Genomic DNA, 22,246 nt, shown 5'->3' on the forward strand with positions numbered 1-22,246 from the left:
AAAGCTCCAGATGTTGTCGGCTTCACAAAGAAAACAAAGAACTTAAACACAAAGTGTTTGGAGCCAAAATGTTCCCAAGCTGCTCTTTTTGAAATGGCAGAGGTACAGTGGTGTCTAACAGCACACTGTGGAAGGCAAACATGTTATTGTTGGATGAAACTTCATGAATCCTTTGTAGATTTGAGCTGTTGGAGCCTTTCTTTTCTCTTCAGGTGTACAGATGCTGAGGAGGCAGGTGAAGCAGGTGGAGCTGTTGTGATGCTGGCAGAGGGTGTGTCTTAGTAACTCTGTGAGGCAGAACTGGATCCAACATTGTGGATGTGTTGATGTTGGAGCCATTAAGAGTCTCTGGCCACACTGTAGGATTTCCCTTTGATCCACTGTGGGGGCATTTTGGAGTCTGTCAGTGAAACTCTTCATGTTTGTGTTTGACTCCAGTTTATAGAAACAGAGAAATGTGTCATGCTTTTGTTCGGCCTCCACAAATACACACATTTGTTCATTGGTTGGACTTTTTGGAAGGAGACACATTGAAAACCATGTTAATGAGATCTTGTTGTTTCCTGTGGATCCGACACAGAGAGTGGACTTCAGACAGAAAGCGTGGAAGAGATTTTAGAGGCCGTGTGTGGCAACAGGAAGTTTCTGTGTGTTTGCTGATCTTACATGTGGAAAACAACACGTGATGTTTGTGAAGTTCTACAATGATCATTGTTCTCACAGCATTTTGAGTGGGAACAGTTCAAACTGGGAGTAGTGGGAGTTGTTTACTGATTGAAACAAGCTGAATGTTTCTGTGACGATGAAGATCAGCAGCTCAGCTGATCAATGAACTGACATCTATCAGTCGTTTCATGAGATGAAGTCATCAGCAGACATTTGTTCTGACTGTGTGATGAATGTCAGAACGTCAGGGCTCTGCTTTAGTCACTGCTTGATGATCATTGGCTCATTGTTGAATCCAGGGCCCAGTCTGACCTCTGACCTTTGCTGCAGGTCTTCTGTGTTATCTCCACTTTCATGTCTGATCTTCTGCTGTATCGTCCAAAATAAACATCTGGATCATTTCCAACACTTCAGCAGATCTTTAGTTTGGGCAGTGCAGCACAGAATAACACATATTGTACTATACTGCCCACTTCCTGATCTTATTGGATCTGTGTGTGAGGTTGGTGAAGGAAACACATGTTTACTGAGTGAGTCGCTGCCATTAGGAACTAGTTTTTATATCACAGCCTGGAAATCACACAGGACCATTTCTGCAAGTGAAAAGTCGTCATTGGAGGAAAATGATTATGTAGTTTGTGCGACTGAAGAATTGTCCCAACTACATGTGCTGCTGACCCTTGACCTTTTCTTTAGGTGCACAGAGGAGTCTGTGGGAACATCCAGAACTGAGGCATCTTGTGTACAAACGTGTTCAGACCAGATGTCAAATGATGTCAGATGTCATCCGTGAATGGATGCAACTGTGGATCGTTCCAATAAAATGAGGCAGTTTTGTAAGTACAAGCCCACTACAACCCATCATCAACATTTTAAATTACATTATACATCTTCACTGATATAAAGCACCACTATTTTAACCTGATTCACTTTTTCCACCCTAACAGTTCATTCCTCAAATCAAACAAGATATTTGACCCTAAAAAAATGCATCAACAAATAATTTTGTAATAAAATATTTATTCTTCAACTTTTACAAGTGAAATCAAACAAGTGTGTTTAAGAGTGAAACCAGAGTGGAAGCTGCTCATATAGAGTCCAACCCAGGCTAAAGTAAGCTGAGTAGAGCAGCACCATCAAAGTGTCGGCTCTCTGAACACGGTGCAAGATCGCCATCTGCAGGACAAAACTAGTTTTTCTCGCCCTCCTCGTCAACATCAAGATGATGTCATCGTACAGCAACTGATTCCCTGTCCGTCTGGAACAAAGCATTTACATTAAAAAAGACATTTACAGAAAATACAAACACCAACAACACATCTCATCATCACATGATATTTTATTATTTATTATATTATATATTTTTATTGTACCATCAACATCAACAAATACCAGCATATTTTCTTTGAGATTGAGTAGAGTGGACCTTTCCCTTGGTTCACTTCCTGCTCGCAGCATCAGCTGACCTCTGACTTCCTGGTTAAGGTCTCTCAGCGTTGACTGGAATATCAAATCGGACTCACACCATGTTCTTGTAATGTGGTCATGTCTGTCAGCTGTTTGAAGAGCATCTCTGGCCTAAACACAATAGGAAGAACAACAACACGGCTAAAAAAACAACAACACATTTCCATATTAGATGAAGGGCACCGTAACTGGAAATGGTAACATTCATCTGATGCTGCTTTGGATTTATCTTCTGTTTTAGACCAACTTTGATCACTTCGAGCCATCTTAAGTCCGTTTGTTCTAACTTCTCACTAACATCTCGTATGATTTCAGATCCCTGCTGTTCCCCAGCTGCCCTGTAGGTTTGTGCTTTGACCTCCAGAGGGCGACAAATCAGCACAGACAGAGAGCTCCATTCAAACTTTGCTGCCATCAGGAATAATTCTTCAAATATAATCATCAGTGTTTGAGCAGTTATGATATCAGGGACAATCTAGACATGTGTGACAATACTGAACATGTCACATGACACACCTCAAACATCATGTGATCCACTCTCAGTCTGCACTTTCATTCATGACTTCAACAGGTTGAAATGAGCTTTGAAGAAACATTCAGTGAAATAAATCTTTCATGGATTCATGTGAGCAGCAGATGAACTTTACAAAGAATCAGTGGATTTATCTTCTGTTTTAGATCAACTTTGATCACTTCGAGCCATCTTAAGTCCGTTTGTTCTTCTCACTCACTAACGTCTCGTATGATTTCAGATCCCTGCTGTTCCCCAGCTGCCCTGTAGGTGGCCTCAGTGTGTCTCACACCATTTACAGATGATTACAGGTCGTTTACAGTTCAAACAGGTCCAACATAAGAAATATGCAGAAAATATCCTGCTATAACAGTTTGGGTCAAAGTGCAGATGTTCCAGATGTTCTGAGTCTGTCTGTGTTTCATGTTAACATGTAGATGTTGGACCAAAGTGAAGCTTTTTGATGTGACAGCAGGAATGTGAAGTGTAACTCTGAGCTGTAGGAAATGAAACTAAACGGACTTTTTCTCCTTTATTTATAGGAAAGTGTAGGAGAGCAACAGATGAACAAGCGTTACTGTAACAGGAAACATCAGAGGACCTGTATGTTCATCATCATCACTGTTTCCTTGTTCTGTCACAAACACACAACACTTCCTGCTCTCTCTCTGATGGATCTGATTGGCTGTTTCATTCACAGAGGTCAGGGCGTCACACAAACAGCTTTAACTGCACAACGACACACTTTAAATCATCTGCAGACAAACCTGTGTGTTTGATTTATGAAGAAATAATAAAGACGTGTGTACAGCTGTCCATGAAGCAGCTTCTCACACAAACTCTGACACTTCAGCCACTTTAATTCCTGCAAAGCTGCGTAATAAAGAGCTGTGACTGCTATGAGCTGCTGATGATGACTGCATGAAGCTCTCAGCTGAAGCTTCTTTCATTTATTTTAATGTTAATGTCGCCTTTTTAAGTCTGTGTGAGGATTTTAATGACACACATTAAAGGAGCTTCTTTGATTAGAACCAAATTCATGTTGATTTTCAGCCTGAAATGATAAAAACTTTAATAATTCTGTTTATAATCATCAACCTGGAGACTAATGAAAAGTATAATAGTGAAAAAAAGCCTTTATTATTTGAGTAATGCCTGAATCTGCTCAGAGACGGAGACAACACAGAGGTGTTGATGACAGTTTGACATTAACTGAATTAAAAACAAAGTGCTCTTATTGTGAAAATCTGCCTCCTACTTCTTTAAATCATTTTTATGTATTTTTTAACCTCACAGTGAAACATTGAGGCATTAATCTGACACAGTTTGATCAGCAGCTGTGTTTTCACTGACGTTTCACTTTGATTTGTTCAGACTGAGCAGAGAGGATCGGTTCTCTGTGTGCGCACTGCTGAGAAACACAAGCTCATTTCTGCTGTTTCATGAAAAGTGTTATGGAGGAACAAGAAGTTCAGCCTCTAAACTCTCAGCGTGAGGACTGAGTGAAGAGTTTCAGAGCAGAGAGTTTTGGCTCACAGCTTTTAGCGTCTACACAAAGAGACGATTACGCACTTGATCTGAGAACATCTCCACCTCCTACAAACAAACTCTCCTACGAGCAGCTGTCACAACCACAACAGGCAGAAGACTGGATTTCTTCAGGTCAGATTTCATGCAGTTTGCATAAATTGTGTGTCACAGACTTTGTAGTTCACATTTGTGTGACTCGTTTAAATCTTCTCCTCCTGAAAGTGAAACTCTTACAAACACATCAGGCCACAACCTGCTGCAGGTTAATGATTGATCTGAAGGCAGCTGACCTTTGAGCAGGAACTTGTGAGTCTTTTATTGTGTTTAGCACTGCCAAGTGCTGGCCTCTGCTTCCACCATCACATTTACACTGGTAGGTTCAGCACTGCTGCCTGCTTCAGACTGAATCCAGCAGCACAAAGACACAAGTTAATAAAATCAGCATCTATTCCTTTATCACTGCTTTGTTACAGAGGAGAACAACGCTCCAGTAACGCGTAATCCCATTATTTTTTTGAAGTAACGAGTAAAGTAAGGGATTACTATTGCAAAAACAGTAATTAGATTACCGTTACTTTCCCGTAGGAACGCTGCGTTACTGCGTTACTAAAACCGTGATTTTTTGCGAGAATGTCTCACGACAGTGACGTAAGCGAGTGCGACGTTAGTGACAACAGCTGTGTGCAGATCAACAATGGATCACATATGGAGTGCAGAGAGAGTATGAGCGTGCAGCGTTTAAAGCGTGGAAGTACTGACCTTACTTTGAGTTTGATTCCATAAAAAGTGACAAAAACATTAGTGTCCGCTGTGCGTGGGAAGAAAACTTCTTTTTACAGCGAAAAAACCCCTAAACTTCCAACAAGCACCGAGTAGCTACGACGTAATGGGAAACTCACAGAGAAACTCGCGGATTCTTCCACTGACCGCGGCACACCTGCACCAGGGTAAACCTCCGCCTACCCCGCTCCTGCTTTACAGGTGAAAATAGAGCAACAGGACCGCTGAGTCTTTGACTTTATTTATTTTCTGCTGTGTTTTACTTGCATCTATTTGAAAGACTGAGTGTAAACACAAAAAATATTTTATTTTATGTGCTGGAATGTGCAGAAAATAGGTTTAAATGTTAAACTAATTTCTTCCAGTCAGAGAATGTTGCAGATAATTAAATGTTTGCTTGATGCATAAAGTTAAAAGATTAAAACTAATAAAACAAGTTTTAAAAAGAGACTTTTCCATTTGATTAAATTTTGTATGATGGATTATGCAGAAAAAGTAGAATTGGGCTGAAAGATCTATCGCTTTATCACCTACTCAGGTTGGAAATCGTGTTTTTAAAAAGTAACTAAGTAACTAATTACTTTTGAAAATAAGTAATCAGTAAAGTAACGGGATTACTTTTTTGTGGGGGAAGTAATTAGTTACTGATTACTGTTTTCAAGTAACTTGCCCAACACTGGACAGAGTGTTGGCTTCATCACCGACACACGTCACCACATCAGGAAACAGCTGGTTCAGTGAGTATTTAAGGTTCACTGCAGACAAACTGGAGAAAAACGAATCACATGAAACATTTGTTACTGGTTTCTGACCTCGTCGTAGAGACTCACATACCTGTGTTCTGCTATCAGTGTGATCACATGTGCTGGTACAGTTTGCCAGGTTGACCCATGTAACCTCCACTATCCTGTAGACGTGGAATATGTTTCACATATGGATCGCTTCATTACTCGACTATGACTGTGTGCTTCACAGGTGCTTACTGAAGTGCTGCTTTACACAAAACCAGACAGTAAAAATAAGAACTGCAGGTCCAGACCACAGGTTTATGTGTTGATAATGATGATGTGCAGTCACTCATTGTCACAGGATACTTCCTGCAATGATGCTACAGGTCACACAGTTCTGCAGAGGTGGAGGAAACAGATGCTTTTCCTAACAGAGACACTTTAATGACTTAAAGAATCTAACTGACACACAAACCTCAGTTTGTCTGACATTCATGAGAGTAAATGCTCCTGAATGTTCTGTTAGTTCACTGGATGATTGCTCCTGTTTACCTGACTTCAAATTAAAGATCCCTGAGACAAACTCTCAGTTTCAGGCCACACGAGTTCAGCGGCGACGCGATCGCACAACCAGCCGCGACGTTAAAGCCCGACGCGCTCACTACCTTTGGTTACAGCGCTCCACTCTCAGCTCACACGACATACACAAAAATAACGACGCTGGATTCTTCTGTGTCCTCAGAAACACCAGATCGCTGTTCACGAGAAAAGGATGGAAACGGAGTGAGACATCGCTCCCGGCGGACACACAAACACTGTGCTAAGGTTTGTTTCAAAACTGAGCTCCTGGGTTGTGTAGCTGCTGAGCGAGCAGGTGGCACACAAAGACGCGCTGTCAGGAATCATTACATCGAGACTGACAGGACGTCACTGGTACATAAACACTGATCTGTGGTTTACTGACAATGTTCTCAACAACAGACGCACAACCCTGGTTTTGTCTGATTATTTGTGTTGTACGGCTTCGTTGGTCTGACGAGCTTTTAGGGATGTCAGCAGAAGGAAAAATACGTATTTGACTTTTTTATTAACCATGTAAAGCACTTTGTGCTACATTTTTTTTGTATGAAAAGTGCTTTATAAATAAAGATTGATTGATTTGGCACACAGCAGTTTAATGTTGCAAAGCACCTCTTTAACTTCAGTGGATATTATACATGGTTATGCTCAGGATATGTCAGCACATTTCTACTGGAAATGCCTTTTGGTTAAACTTTCAGCGAGGAATTTGCATTTGCACTGTTAAATCTTTACATAGCTTTAATGCACATGAAAAACAGCTGCTTGTTTAAGTGAAAATAAATGGATGGGGTTTTTGCGCTGGTAAAGTTGTGGAGTTGTATTTTGTCTCGCATCAGTTATATCGTTATTGCAAATTTTCAAATATATGTCGTGATAAATATTTTTGCCATATCGCCCTCCTCTAAGCCCACCCACTTAATCCAAGCCCATATGTATTTCTCTGTAGTTTGTAAATAAACATTTTCACTGCACTATCTGCTCCTGAATCCAGAATCCTCCTATGCCATGACAGAACATCTAAATCAGCAACATTTTGGACTCTTCTGAAGCACTTTCTATCACGCTGTAAGCACCTGAGAGATGAGTTGGTATCTACGGATGAAACGAAATCATTTGAAGAACTTGTTACATTAGCCTTGAGAATAGTTAGCTTCATAACTTGGCCAGCTCCAGGCCTCGAGGGCCGGTGTCCTGCAGGTTTTAGATCTCACCCTGGGTCTACTCACCTGAATCAAATGATTAGTTCATTACCAGGTGTCTGGAGAACTTCAAGGCATGTTGAGCCATTTAAATCAGCTCGACACGTCTAAAACCTGCAGGACGCTCGTGGCCTGGGTTTGGACACCACTGCCATAACTGAATACTGAAAGAAACTACAAGTCACGATCAGCTTCCTCATCAAGAACATCGTGAGAAGTCAGTGCAGCTGAGCAGACTTACTCAGGAGGAGTGGTAGAGAAGGACTGAAGAATGGCCACATCAATTCTCCCTGTGCGATAACACAGGTGGATCCTGCAAAACGAGTGTGTTGTCTCTAGTACAACAACATAAGAAGCTTCTCGGATGAGAGGTGAAACGTCTTCAAGCAACTTAAAGAAGTCCAGACGCTTTTCTTTGCAAGCTCCTTTGACTACGATGACCTGGATGACTGAGAACCTTCACAGACGTTCTGCTATATGGTGATTGGGCTTTGCATCCAGCCACTGTAGAACAGCTTCAGCTGGAGCTTTTAGCCACTACATAGAGCAATAATCTTCACTAAGCTTGATCTTAGAAACACGTTCCATCTGGTGGACATTGGGGAGGTGACGAATGGAAAACTGTTTTCAACACTTGGACATTTCAAGCGTGCCGGGCTGACAAATGCCTCAGTTGTTTTCCAGGCTTTAATCAATAATGTGCTCTTTGTATGTGCACCTGTTTGACCTGCAGATTTTTTTCCAGAGAACAACTAGAACAGGAAGCAAGTCAGAGTTCTTCAATGACTATGAGACACTAAGTCTAGTCTTGGTCTTGGTAGCCGGGGATCCGTCCGCCATGGCCTCTGATCCTGGCTGCCACGTGGCACACATTGCATGCGACCCCTATGGCGCCTACTGCAGGTGGTGGGCCTGCATAAGAATGGGCCCATGTCCCTTTTTCGGGTTGTGCCCAGCCAGGCCCCATGGACCAGTGCCCGGCCACCAGATGTACAGCTTCTGGCACCCTCCCCGGGCCTGGCTCCAGGGCAGGGCCCTGGTAACACTATCCCAGGCAGGGTGAACTGTTTCCTTGATCTTGCACTCATAGGGGTCTTCTGAATTAAATTGAATTGAGGAGCAGACACAGACTGTTTTATATGAGATCCTTCTCATGCACTTCAACAGTCTTATTCATCATCCAGTCTTAAATGATCCTGTTATGACCAATGACTGCTCGACTGTGTCAAAGAGCTACTTCCACAGTGTGGAGAAGCCATAATTCTGACTCCACGCCAAATAAAAGGGGGAAACCCTCCCAGGGATTGACACCTAACAGTTAAATAGTTAAAGGATTAAACTTCTCTTTCCTTTCTTTAAACAAAAAAATATTTTCAAGAAACTATTCAAAGGTCCCAAATATCTTATTTCACTCAGGGGAGGAAGGCAGACGAGAGGCAGCTGTGTCATTATGGCGTTTGTATCCTGCTGCTACTGGGACCAGTTACAGTTCCTTTCACTAACACACACACACACACACATTCTAGTTTTGATATCTTAGTGAGGACACCTAGTTGACATGATCCTTTTCCTAGCCGCTCACTGTAACCATCAATAATGGATGGTTAACGCTCAACCTAAACCTAACCATAACCTAACTGTAACCCTGACACTAGAACCACATTGTGAGTCTCAAACTCGTGAGGCACTTTTGTCCTCATAAATGACTGTTGGTCCCCACAAGTATAGTAACATTCCAATTCTTGGTCCCCACAGAGACATCTAAACAGGTACACACACACACTTTCATGTATTTTTGTCCACAGTATAAAAGCTGTTTGGGGCTGGGAGGAATCAAGTCCGTCCATGGCAACTTTCCCCGACTGCCTTCCACATTCTTTGAGTGCTTGCCTTGTCTGCTCGCTCTGGCGCTTTAATGACTTCCTTCAAATGGTACCAACACTTCAGCAACAACTGCAACATCATTTTTTCCATCTTCACAGCCCTGGAAGCATTGGACAGTATCATCCATTACATGGAAAATATTAAAACAGCTCAGCTCACAAAAGCAGGGAAACCTTGGGTGCAAACATGTGGAGACCACTAATTCATTTACTGCATGTTGCCTCTGCTCAGTGTCTGCTCAGTAGAACATGGATCTACATGTTCACTCCTGCACTGGCCAAAGCTGGTAGTGGTACTGCTTAGACTCTTTGAGTGCTAACATTGGTGCTCCAATCATTTGGTGTGGCTCTAATGGTGTGATTCAGACTGAGCAGACCTGGTGCATTTTGAATCAAAACTGCAGAGTCATTTTACTATTATTTAATAAGGAAGAACAGAGAAGAGTCCATGACCACGTTATATCAGTAAAGATGTTGTGTCTGCATGAGAGTAGACTGTCTCTGCAGGCAGCATCACACCCAAACAGAGCAGACAGCCTGTTCATCCTGAGCTCGCCAAGGTCACCAAAGGTCAGGCGGACAAAAACCTGCAGTCTTAACAAAGCCACAGGCAAAGACACTCTTTATTATCAACTATCTAATAAAACGCAAAACAGCCAAGAAGTGAATCTGCCATGAATTTCACAACTTTACAAGCTAAGAAATAGACACTGAGCTTTATATTGATTAAATATGTTAAATAGATATTAAATTAAATATAGATCCTGATAAATGCCTCGTTAATTTTCCATCATAGAATTACTGTTGAAACAACCCCTTATCCATGTTTGATGCCCTGCAATGGACTCACAGCCAACTGTAGAAAGCAGCCCAATCAGAGGCACTTTTTCTTTGACCCAGTTTATTCTAAGTGGAGATATTATCTGAATTTCAGGAGTGGGACCACACCTCATTCTCGCCGCCTCAGTTTATATATGCCCCCTTCACCAATACCCCCTGTTCTCATTTTCATGCCCACCTGGAGCCCAGGAGCCGCTGCCGGTCCTCTTTGAGGCCTTCCCCACATTGCAGCACCAGTACACGCTCCCTCATCCATCATCGTTCATCGTAACTGAGGATGTGGTCCCAGCTAGTGAAATTGCTAGTAAAAATGTTAATGTGATAAACTCACCAGCTACTGGCTCACTGACATCCAGTACAAGAAGGCCAGGCTTACCAAAACATACAGTTTGATTTGTGCGCTCTGCTGCTGCACACAAATACTGTCCAACACAAGGAATTCAGCCTGGATTTACACTCTTCCCAGTGTCCTATGGCAGGTCAGCTCTATCACAGGCAAGGACAGCTCTGATGCTTCAGAAGTGTTATCAAAATAAATAAATAAATAAAATAGAAATAACATAGTAGTTTGGATCAAAAGCCAGACTAAAATAATAAGTTTTAAGACGCAATTTAAAAGACTGCATGGACTCGGAGGAACGAATATAAAGAGGGAGGGTACTCCAGAGTCTGGGAGCTACGACAGCAAAGGCCCGATCCCCTCTGGACTTCAGACGAGACCTCGGTTGCGTCAGGAGCATTTGATTGGAAGATCTAAGTGCCTTATTAGGGATGCACAAATGGAGGCGTTCGCATAGATAGCTGGGAGCTAAATTGTTCAAAATTTTAAAGGTAAGCAAAAGAATTTTGAATATTGGTACGATAATCAACAGGGAGCCAACGTAGGTTGGCTAAAACTGGTGTGATGTGGGCATAATTTCTAGTTCCAGTTAAGAGACGCGCAGCTGCATTTCAAACTAACTGGAGCCGGTGAATAGAGGAAGGTGGGAGGCCCGAGTAGAGAGAATTACAGTAGTCTAATCTGGAAGTGATAAGACCATGAATGAGTTTTTTAAGGTCCTTCAAAGGGAGGTATGGCTTTGCTTTAGATATCTGACGCAGCTGGTAGAAACTGTTTTTTACCACAGAGGAGATCTGTTTCTCGAGTTTGAAAGAGCAGGAAAACACCAAGGTTTCTAACAGTGAGTGAGAGATGGCTACCAAGGGACCCTAAGGCAGTTGTTCCAGCGGGGTGTGACTATCAAAAACTATAACTTCTGTCTTATCCTCGTTCAGTGTGAGAGACGTGACCACGTTTGGACCTCATTTAGACAGTCAAATAGGGGTTCCAGAGACGTAGAGACATCTGATGTCAAAGGGAAATAAATTTGTATGTCGTCGGCGTAGCAGTGAAAGGAAATGTTATATTTTTTAAATATTACTCCCAAAGGCAGCATGTACAAGGAAAAAGAGAACTGGGCCGAGCACAGATCCTTGAGGCACACCACAATGGGGCAGAGGCCGAGGAGTGTTGCCCCATGGCTACGGAGAACGACCTCTTTGACAGATGAACCAAGATAAAGCTATAACTTTAAGACCAACGACATGTTCTAGAGATGAGAATCTTGTGGTCGACTGTGTCAAAGGCAGCAGTCAGATCTAGTAAAACTAAAACAATGGCCCACAGGTAGAAGAAGATCATTAAAAAGCCTAACTAACGCTGTCTCAGTGCGATGGCGAGGTTTAAAGCCAGACTGACTTTCACTGATACCGTTAGTATCAAGGAAGGACTGAAGTTGTTTTAGAACCACGTTTTCCAGAATTTTGGATATAAGAGGGAGTTTGGAGATCGGTCTGTAGTTAGAGCACTAGGGTCAAGATCCTTTTTCTTTATAATGGGTTGCACGACAGCGCGCTTAAATACTGACGGTGCACAACCTGATGACAGGGATACATTTAGTAAAAGTTGGATACAGGGACCGATAGTGTGCAAAGCTTCCTTAAGAAAACGAGAGGGAACGATATCACGGGGGGAGTTAGAGATGATCACTTATAGCTGTTAAATGAGAATAAGACAGTGGATTGAACTGTTGAAGGACAGTCAAGCATTCAGGGACTGGAACAGGGTCAGAAACTAACAACGACTCAAGATGAGAGAGACGCCCTCAGAACTTAAATTTTGTCAGTGAAATATTTAAAAAAATTATCACGAAGTACAGGAGAGGCATCCCTACAAGTAAAGGGGCAAGGGTTTATCGAGGAATTACAAATACTAAAAAGGGCTCGGGGATTATGGCAGTTAGACCAAATAATACCAGAGAAGGAGGCAGATTTAGCAGCTTTAACAGACTTTTGATACCTAGATAGACATTTACGAAGCATGTCCAGAGAGACATGGAGTTTATCTTTTTTCCATTTTCGCTCAGCGCGCCGACATCCACGCCTAAGGGCGCCGGTAGGGTCATTACGCCAGGGTTGGCGTAACAATTTGGCACTTTTTGTCCTCAGAGGTGCCACCGAATTAAGAATGTCGGCGCATGTAGTATTAAGAAGGTTGGCAAGTTCCTCCGCTGATAAATCTGCAATACCATTAACATCAGAAAGAGGAGAATCAAGAAAAGCAGCAGTGAAATGAGCAAGTGACTGAGAGCTCATCGAGCGCGTTTGCCGTAGAGAACCATCACTATACAAATCAACATTGTTAATAACAGTATTAAACAAAACCGGAAAATGGTCCGAAATCCCGAAGTCCTTAATGTCCGTGATGCAGATATCCAAACCACGGGACAGTACCAAGTCGAGTGTGTGACCTTTTGTGTGAGTTGGATCACTTACGAACTGGGTGAGATTAAACGAATTCATAAGAGCAAGGAAGTCTTTGACTAGTGAGCCGTCCTCGCAACAAACGTGGAAGTTAAAATCACAAAGAATTAAAATACGATCATAGCGTAAGACGACACTCCCCAGTAAGTCAGCAAATTCAGAAATAAAATCCGTAACAAATTTCGGGGGGCGATACACCACAGCGCAAAGAAATGAGGTTCAGTTCAGTTCCAATAACTGCACCTCGAAGCTGGGGTACATGATGACAGCGGCCGACATCGAAATTTGTTTTTAAAAACTGAAGCTGGCCCTCCACCTCTGTCAGTGGACCGGGGTGAGCTCAGAAAGGTGAATCGGGTTGGTTCTGAGAAAGAAAAGAACTCACCAGGGCAAAGCCAAGTTCAGTCAAGAATAAGAAGTCCAGCCCGGATGAAAGATTCAGCATACAGAGTCCTGAAGCTGGCAGCATGGTGTTCAGAAAACAGCCTGGGACTGAACACTAAGAAAACCAAAGAGGTCATTGTCAATGTCAGGAGGCACTGACTTGGCCCCCCTCTACATCAACGGGGAGCGTGTGGAGAGGGTCCACACCTCCCGGTTCCTTGGTGTCCTCATCTCTGCTGACATCTCCTGGACAGACAACATCTCAGCGGTCGTCAAGAAGGCCCAACAGCGGCTGCACTTCCTGAGAGTCCTCAGGAAGTACAAGCTGAACTCCAACCTGCTGCTGACCTTCTACCGCCCGTCCATTGAGAGCCTGCTAACCTACTGCATCACAGTATGGCACGGCAGCTGCACTAAGGCGGATAGAGGCTTCAGAGTGTGGTCAAGACAGCACAGAAGATCATCGGCTGCCCTCTCCCCTCCCTGAAGGACATTTATTCCTCCCGCTGCCTCAGCAGAGCAGCAAACATCATCAAGGACAGCTCCCACTCTGGTTTCAACGTGTTCAGCCTGCTTCCCTCAGGGAGGCGCTACAGGTGCATCAGCAAGGAGACCCACAGACCCATAACCAGCCTGAACTCACACATGATAAACACAGTTCCACCCCCCAATCTAGGACCTCTACACACAGACTACACAACTATCATCACCACTGTGCAACACTTAATTTACGTGCAGTAACCCACACTGTAATATATAGCACTATGTTTTGTTTCTATATTTGTAGATAGTGCTGCAGAACTGTGCAACTCACCCCTCTTTCTTTCCCACGTCTGCACTGAATAGGAGATGCTCTGAAGCTTATTGTGCATGTGTGTAGTGACAATAAAACGCATTCTATTCTGTTTTTGTTCACATGCTAAGTTCAGCATTCAAAATCTTGGTGTAATGTTTGAGTCTTCTCTGAGTTTCAACTGTGTAAAATCTTTATCTCACTCCTAACATTTCTAAACATGGTCTCCTCTGCTGCACTGGAAGAAATTATCAATGTGTTTGTGTCATTGCATTTAGATTAATGTACTGGCCTCTGTGCTGGATTAGAGAAACCACCAAGGCTCTGCACCAGTCTACAGCTGACTCTGTCAATTCTTTTAAAAAGCACTTCAAAACCTTTTTGTTTAAAGAGATTTTCTGTTAAGAAGTTTTTGAAAATTCGTAGTTATTTATTTTTAAAACTACAGGTTTATGTTATTTTGGCACTTAATGGGGTTTTTTGTGACGGTTTGTCTGTGAAAACGTCCTCACAATCACTAAAAACCAAAGAACACCACCCCCACAGTAAAGCGGTGGAAACATGGGTCACTTTTCTGCTAAGAGCACAAGATGACCTCCCTGCATGGAGGGCCAATAGACAGGACCGCGTATCGTACTGTGACGAGGAACCTTCGTCCCATGAAGATGGATGTTCAAGCATGACGATGATCCAAAACATCGTGTCGAGGTAACGAAGCAGTGGATGAAAATAAGAGTGGCCTATCGAGTCTTCCACTCATCACCTCCAGCTGGTGACGGCAGATGGCTGCCCCTCACCGAGCCTGGGGTTACTTCTTCTTCTCTGTAATGTTGTAGGGTATTTACCTTATAAATATGAAATATATAAATATGAAACATGTCAAAACAAAGCAGAGACAGCGATCAGTGATAACTGATTCTCAGTGCTGGAGATAAGGATGTACGGTAACCTTCAACATTACACATCCTGTGGACACATACTGTTTGATCTATTGTTAGCATAAAGACGCTGACAGGTGCAGATGAATGAGCCCCTGATTTCTTCAGCCTACAGCAGACAGACTGTCAGGAGTTAGCTGTAGGACTGCAGAGCGTATGCTTGGTTTTATGTTGCGTTGTTGTTTTTAGCCTGACAGATGCCAAATGATCTGTCTGATCAAACGGGCGATTGTGGAAGAACACAAGCGCTTTGTCCTCTGGAGGCTGCTGACCTTCTCTGGACACACAAACTGCTACACACTCACACACTGACATTAACCTGTCAATGTGGTACACCACTCTATACTTCACATATCTTGGTTGTCCTCATTTACACGACAAACACTTAAATAGACACACACAGTGACACTGTACGCCACCCCGAGAGGCCCAGCGTGGCACGCTACTGGTGTGTCACATGCTCAGAGTCCAAACAGCCTCTGTGAACCCACACTGCTGCAAATATGTCGCCAGCACCTCCAGATTCAAATCAGTGTGTCATTGAGCAACAGAGGTTAGCAAAGGTGTCCCAGTCCAAATATGGTGTAACAGCAGGAACATGTGGGACATTCCTTTCTTATGACTTCATAAACTCAGCTACTGGGAGATTAATCCAGCGTGGTGTGGCAGCTTTGATCGTAGACCAAAAATGTGCGCTCCAAAAAGATCCCAGCGTAATCAAAACAGGCCGTCCTTTGGCGTCCACCGGGCAGTGTTTTGTAAATAATGTGTGTTTATCATTTATATGGGAATATAAAGAACTAGTTTTAGCTGTTCTACATAAACAGCATATCCCAAATATCATCAAAACAGAAAATTAGAATAAGAGCTTTCAAATCTAATTTATTGGCACAATTATTTCAATTTACTTAAATGTGCTCCGAGGGCTAACAGGCTGTTTAGATCACAGGGACATGTTACATAATGAAGTAATGAATGTCATTTCTAACTGTTTGATTTTAAAAAGTATGTTGGATAAATGTGGGACAAGGACAAGCATGTAATGGGATTAGTGGGGATACATTCATGGAGGAGAGGAGAAGTCCTAAAGCTAGCTAATGAAAGGACAGCAAACTAACACAGAGGAAGAGGTCAAGGCAGAACAACAAAGATTTCTTTGCAGGGTGAGATGAGGAAGGGAGGAGAGTAACCACTGTGATCACCCAGAAGAGAATGACTCAGGTCTGTGTCCAGTCTCCCCAAATCAGCATGACACAGCAAACTAAGCTACATAAATCTCTGAATTACCAGCTGAGCCACTAATCCAGGCGGTATGACACTCACCAAACTGCTAGTTCTGTGATATTTTACCACCGAGCATAAAAGTGCTTACAGGAAAGGCCAGGAAACAATAAGCCATGAATACAGAGTTTAAATCATAAGAATATTTTATAACGTTTAACATTACGCAGAAGCATTTCATATTCATGAAACGCTTTCAATTAAAAGAAAACATCGAAACAGGTAATAAGGACACACCCAACATGCTCAACACCCACTTTAGTACTTCCTACTCAGCAGTTTCAATTACTGGTTAAAGCAAATGTGTTAGAAACTTAAACCACGTAAAGAATCTGCTCAAGTCAAACAAGACATCAGACAACACATCACCAAGAAGGCAAGTTTAAAGCAGTCCTACAGAAAGGTTTCAAAACTCACTCCCACAGCTTGATTCCAAGGATGTTAGATTCCTATCGGGCCTTTTCTACTGTTAATGTTTAAGCTAAATGACAACTTTGTTTGTCCACTGTCAGCATTCGAAACAACTTCTACAGGGTTTAATGGAGCACACAGATTTGACTTTTTACAAAAGCACTCAATGAGCTGTAGTAATGAAGAATTGTATCACAGTATGTTTTGTCATATCCTGTCTAAGATGTTTTTTCTTGCATGAGCCTAAGCACTCATTTATACTCGTATCCAATACAACTGATTTCGGTTTTATGCTTCCTAAAACCCTTAAAATTCCTTGTCAACGTCTTTTAGTTTAACCAATCCTAAAGGAAATCAAGCTTTGCTGCTCTACTCTATTTCCCGTTCCCTGCAACATGTGTGTGGATGCTGAATGAGACGGGTGGAGGGATGAGCGCTACATGGTTGTGTTTGAGCAGGAGGGCCGGATGATGAATGGGCTTTTATAGACATGCTGTTCGTTTACGGCAGGCTTGTAGGCGATGATCTCTTTAGTGTAATATGAAAAGGAAACAGATACATCGTGATATCACAAACACAATCCTACATTTGTGCCAACCTAATAAAATAATATGCAGTACTGTGTGAAACTCATCAAGTGGCCTGAACTAAAAGTTCTCCAGCAAGTTTAGTAGCATTGCTACTTGAGATTGTTCATGTTGCAGCCAAGAACTTCACTGGTGACTGCTGCCATGGTGTAAATCAGCTGGTTGGTTCCAGCGATGGTCACACTAGGGACTGTCCACTGCAGTAAAAACTCTGCATTATCACTCCGTTACCTGCTGCAAGCACTGCCACAGTCTGATTTTCTTTCATCACTACCTGAATTGTTTGACTAAAAGGAAAAAGAAATGGCAGATGTCCTTCTCTACAGGGGAGAACTGTTGGCAAACTGTTCACCACCCCCCAACCGCCCTGTCTGTCATCACTCCACTAGCATTGCTGTTTGTAATTATATTCACTCCACTTTTACACACCTGTACATAATATCCTAAAAGCCACAAATCAATTAGAACCCTGCTCTGTTTGGTAATGAACTGTGATAAAACAAATATCCCCTGCCTATGAAAAACCATAGGCTTCCCAAGGGAGTCATGAGTTCATAATGTTCATGTTCATAAACACTGAAAGCTGACATGGAGTAGGTCCCAGGCCCTGAACTCCATAAGCAAGAAAATGGATTGATGTATAAATACACACACACACATATATTAGGGGTGCAACGACAAACAAAATTCACGGTTCGGTTCGGTTCAGTTCGATACTTTGGTGTCACGGTTCGATATTTTTTCGATACAAAAAAAATGTTCATGCCTTTTTAATTTGTCATTTATTAAAATTATAAATATATATTTTAACTCAAAAGTACAGTTTTTAAATTTAATGTTGCTGAAACACCAAAGTAATAAAAAATAAATAAATCTATCTGATGGAGGAATCGCTCATCTTTGGAAAAGAGAGTTTATTACAGAGAAATGGCTCTTTCAAAATAAAAGCTCTACTATACGCTTCTTCTGGGCTATATTCTCAGCAGCATATTAAACATATCAGGTCCCCATAAGGAGAATCATGTGCTAACAGCTGTCTAAATGACTCGGGTAAAGTTTGTAGCATGGTGCTTGTTGTTTTGTCTGCTTCCTCTTGTCTTTGCACCAGGATGATGTCGGAGTAAATGTGCAGTCATATTCGTTGTGTTCCCACTAGTGCTGTCAGCGTTAATCTGAAATGACGTTAACGCCACAACACGGCAAATCTCTGTCAACGAGCGACCGCGGATCGCCCCGTGCATGGGGCTGGACGGCGTCAACACGTTAACGAGCTAACTGCGCTAACACACTAGTTCCCACCCATGTAATTGAGCATTGCGTGGCACATCCAACATACTGTTTTACTTTAGTCCATGACGCGCTTACCTTCAGGGTCATACGTCACATGAAAACCAAAATAGTTCCAAACACCAGATCTGAATGAGGGTGGGGGAGGTTCAGTTTGCCATGTTGCAACGAGCTTAGCTTCTGTCTCGCTAGCTTGCCCTGCGCTCAGTGGATCTGTGCTCGACAGTGCAGCCTAGGCGGAGTAGTCGAACGCAGATCCACTGAGCGCTCAACACAGACAGCATCGTCAGAAGGAAAGTTGATGAAATAAATTAAAAATATTGTATTGTTCGATACATATGTGTACTGAACCGAAAGCACTGTATCGAACGGTTCAATATCGATACGAGTATCGTTGCACCCCTAATATATGTGTATATATATATATATATGTGTGTGTGTGTGTTTCTGTGGTTCAGCATTATGATGCTGAACCACATCATAATGAATAAATGGATAAATTTCCAAAATCCCGGAGCAATGTAAATTAGCCGGTGCGAGGTAAGGAGCTCTGTCATTGGTTAGACAGTCTTAGCTTTGCACCTATACCAAAGGCCATTCAGCCTCTGTGTTTACACTCTGCCTACACAGATGTTGGACATGAGACGACACAGGAAAAGGATTTTTGATGTGAGGTTTTTATTGAGATTTTATTTCTTTTTTTTCTGATTTGAAGTATTTATTAATGGAATAATTATTTATTTTCAAATACTGATTTATAAATATTTATTTCATTTTATTTATTTTTTTTGCCTGTCCCGTTTGGCTCTTTTGCATCAGAATTGTTGTCTAAAGGCAAAGAAAGATGCCCAACGGATTTACTTTACCAAACTGACCATCCCAGCCTTGCCGTAATGGTCCATTTGATTCACCTTTTATTGTTTATTTTATTTTCACTTACTGAATACGGGACAGACTTGACTGGGGGAAAGAAGGGGAGAAAGAAAGAGAAACAGCTGAGAAGAGGGACGGGGGAGAAGGGCAAAAAACAAAAACCAACAGAATTTTCTTTTCAATTAAATTACTAGATAATAAATTATTTTATTTATTCAATACAAAAGTAACTTAAAAATGAATTTGTAAATTAATATTTTATCGCACAATTCATTGTTTAAGCAAAGAACTTTTTATTTCGATGCGCTGGATCTTCTGGTCCTCTGCACATAAGTGGATTTCCATTTAGACTTTATATAGACAACAACTCAAAGTGCTTTACAACAAGTCACATTCACCCATACGATCATCTAGTGCTGTACTTTAAACACTTTAAACACAAACACAGATACTGTGGGGAGAGGCCACAGAGGCACAGGGAGAAAACTCACACAGAAATCCAACAATTAAAGAGGAACCTTCTCGATGTAACACTACCATCCTGCAAGATGACCTGGTCCTGGGCCATCTTAATAAGCATGCTGTGCACAGTAGTTTCATATTCCTGCCAGAACAAACACCAGACAGTTTGTACACAAGGCTCAGATTCTCGCTTTGCCAGATACAGACAATAGTTTAAGATCCTAATGTCTCTGCACAGCTCTGTATGTACTGAAATATCCAACCTCAGATATTTCCTGCTCACTCTCTGCACCGCCTTAGACAACAAGTAGTTCATGCTATACATAGCATTGACTTTTCATTCCAGCCATGTGCACTCATCAGGGCATCAGTGCTGCCGTAGTAACCACACTAACACTTCCTTGCACCTGTTGAAATGGCCTCAGTCTGATCGTGCCCTGAACAAACTCACCTTTAACATCCCACACACGGACTAAATATGTGCGTGTCAATAACACGTGACAGGAGAACATGCTGGTTGTCTGTCATGGGGCTGAATTAGAAACAGAGCAGGAACTACAGTTTGTCAGATTAAGACTGATCAGGTCCAACATCCGCTCCCAGCACTGATTTACACGTTTGGTGTCACATTGAAGGAAACGCCTACTGGCACAACCTGCATGTGTTAAACTGCTCCTGCGTGTAAACAGCGTGTCACTTACGGCTTTTTGCATCACAAGGACGCGCACTGGCGTCTCAGGGTGACTCAGATGTTTGCTGAATGAGGTGTAGACCGGACTAGGCGGGACTCATTTCACCAAAACACGAGCTTTTCCACCCACCAGTGTTTATCTGTGTGCTTATTTTAAAGAATTATTCCATCGTTATCAAATACGAAGCATTACACGCACGTCGCGCCGTTTCTGCTGAGTCAGACACCAGTGCTCCCGTGTGCTGATTCTCGGGTCCATCTTAAACTGGTGTGTTTGCGAATGAACTTCGGTAAAACGTTACAACGTTACCGGGCGCGCAGAGGGTCTCGGAGGCGTGTCGTACCTGTCGGGTGGTCGCGGGCTCCTCGTTCCCGGTGGGTGAAGGTGTTTCTCCTTCAAGCGATGCTGGGGTGACCGGAGAAGAAGCCATGTCCCCCCGACATCACCTCTCACTAAGCACCGCTCCTACTGTGACTTTCCTCGGTGTCCTCCAGCGTGCAATACGCTGCCTGGCGCAGTTTGCACGGACGGTGGACCGGTTGCGTCGCTCGTCTCCTGCGCGATCAAAGTGACTCTTCGGCTGCACAGTGCAGCCACTGTCCCTCCTCCGGCCGGCGGACTAGTCCAGGCGAGGCGGATGACGTTGTCCCGGGTCTCGCTCGCTCTCGCACATGCAGGACTTGGCCCAGTCTGTCTTCTTCTGCCTCACTCTGCGCTCTGCTTTTCACTTCATGTCTTTTTGTTTTGTAAGGTGGCTAACACGATCACTCCTCTTCTGCCTGCAGGACTCTGTGACTGCTCTGTGCTGTGGCAGCACACTCCAGCCTGATAGTTCATTTTACAGCTTTTGGCACTGCGACGCTCTCCTCGGCTCGACAGACACAATCTCACCATGTCGGCACAATATACTGAGTGCAATCCATAACATGATTTTATCTCACTGTAACTTTGAAATCGACCAAATGTTGCGTAAATGACGTGTCACGTGACTTGAGCACACATGTACACCCCCTGTCCTCACAGCAGACATTCATCTTAGCCCCCCCCCCCCCCCCCCCCCTTGTGTTTTGAGATCATTGCTGCAACAAAAAGTTGCCACAGATATTTCTACATGAAACGTACTGAATCAGTTGGCACATATTTAACTATGGTTGGATGAGACCTGCACTCTGTTTTAATATAATGTTGTTTTGTTTGAGTGGCTGAAATAAAGCTAATAAAATAAATGAATACTAAAATAAAGCTGAATCACATCACAGGAACGACACAGCCCTGTTCCTCCGGGCTGTCAATCTGTGAATCAGCAAACATGTACACTGAAAAAAATAATCAGTGGTATAAACGTAAAAAAATTATTGTAATCGGTTGCACGAAATTAAGTTATGTTTGGTTAACCTTAGTTTTTTATGTTATACCTGCACACATTTTTCTGGTAACACAAACATGACTTTTTTATGTTGTTGTTATGTTTTTCATTCCGGTCAAATATTTATAGAAACCACTTGTTTATCAGACATGAACTTTTTGTGTTAATTGTATTGGACTACTAT

At 42.6% G+C, this 22,246-nt stretch overlaps 2 long non-coding RNA genes across 2 annotated transcripts in view; one reads left to right on the plus strand and one right to left on the minus strand.

Annotated features, from left to right (window-relative positions):
* LOC145425134 (uncharacterized) overlaps positions 1 to 22,246 on the plus strand; it is a 323,553-nt gene that overhangs the window by 54,207 nt on the left and 247,100 nt on the right. The gene's annotated exons all lie outside the window — the stretch shown is intronic.
* LOC145424768 (uncharacterized) lies at positions 1,670 to 21,704 on the minus strand. Its single transcript, XR_013905719.1, has 2 exons — positions 21,040 to 21,704; positions 1,670 to 2,244 (listed from the first exon to the last, which is right to left on the minus strand). It is a non-coding gene; the product is annotated as an uncharacterized LOC145424768 (long non-coding RNA).

Source organism: Astatotilapia calliptera, chromosome 3, assembly GCF_964374335.1.
Source record: "Astatotilapia calliptera chromosome 3, fAstCal68.1, whole genome shotgun sequence".
In the NCBI taxonomy this organism is placed as follows: Eukaryota; Metazoa; Chordata; class Actinopteri; order Cichliformes; family Cichlidae; genus Astatotilapia; species Astatotilapia calliptera.